This window comes from Dendroctonus ponderosae, unplaced genomic scaffold (genome assembly GCF_020466585.1).
Source record: "Dendroctonus ponderosae isolate FM_Combo_2020 unplaced genomic scaffold, Dpon_F_20191213v2 Dpon_F_20191213_8, whole genome shotgun sequence".
Classification (NCBI taxonomy): domain Eukaryota; kingdom Metazoa; phylum Arthropoda; class Insecta; order Coleoptera; family Curculionidae; genus Dendroctonus; species Dendroctonus ponderosae.
Genome location: NW_026019016.1, coordinates 12,687,247 through 12,688,394, shown reverse-complemented (window position 1 = coordinate 12,688,394; position 1,148 = coordinate 12,687,247). Strand labels below are relative to the sequence as shown.

Genomic DNA, 1,148 nt, shown 5'->3' with positions numbered 1-1,148 from the left:
GTTGGTTCGACACACCTTGAAAGTTGCAATGAAATGGCAGGAAATTTTGATTTTTGGCAAATTTGTCAACATTGAGTCAAATATGAACGTTTCTATCACCTACACGCTCTTCTTTAAAAAGCTCATAACTTCTAATCGAAAGCAAGTAGCAACTTGAAATTGGCACAAACTATAAAAGACATTGGGTTCTCAAAGTGTGGAAAGTTGCATTGAAATCGAGGCAAATTCAGATTTTTGGCAATTTTGTGATCATCGGATCAAAAATGAACCGTTTATGTCACCTGCACACTTTTCTTTAAAAAATCAAAACTTCTAATCGAAAGCATGCACCAACTTGAAATTCCCACAGTTTGTGGAGGACGTTTGACGGAAAAGTTCTAAAGTTTTAATGAAAGTGCACCGAGTTCTGCTGTTTGCCGGTTTTGTGAAAACTTCGTCACAAATTGGGTTTTCTATAAATTACACAGCGTAATTTAAAAATTCATAATTTCTAATCTGAAGTAAGAAGCAACTTGAAATTTGCACAAAATAGAAAAGACACTTGGCTCTACATGCCTTAAAAATTTCAATTAGATCGCAGCAAATTCTGATTTTTGCTAACTTTGTAAACCTTGGGATAGAAAATAGGCGGTTTGTATCAATTACACGATTTTATTGAAAAAATCGTAACTTTGCATCTGAAGCAAGCAGCAAGTTGAAAGTCTCACAATCTTTAGAAAACACTTGAGTCTAAAAACCGTGAAACTTTCACTGAAATCGTACTAATTTCTGAATTTTGCCAACTTTGTAAACATTGGGATAGAAAATGAGCGGTTTCTATCAACTACACGCTTTTGTTGAAAACATGGCAACTATGCATCTAAAGCCAGCAGGAAGTTGAAAGTCTCACATTCTTTAGAAAACACTTGACTCTGAAAACCGTGAAACTTTCACTGAAATCGCACTAATTTCTGATTTTTCTCAACGGTGTAAACATTGGGATAGAAAATGCGAGGTTTCTATCAACTACACGCTGTTATTGAAAAAATCGTATCTTTGCATCTAAAGCCAGCAGCAAGTTGAAAGTCTCACAATCTTTAGAAAACACTTGACTCTGAAAACCGTGAAACTTTCACTGAAATCGCACTAATTTCTGATTTTTCTCAACG

General features: G+C 35.0%; 1 protein-coding gene across 1 annotated transcript in view; it reads right to left on the bottom strand.

Moving 5' to 3' along the window:
• The window catches only part of LOC109542109 (F-actin-monooxygenase Mical), a 12,740-nt gene that overhangs the window by 6,746 nt on the left and 4,846 nt on the right, over window positions 1–1,148 (bottom strand). The gene's annotated exons all lie outside the window — the stretch shown is intronic.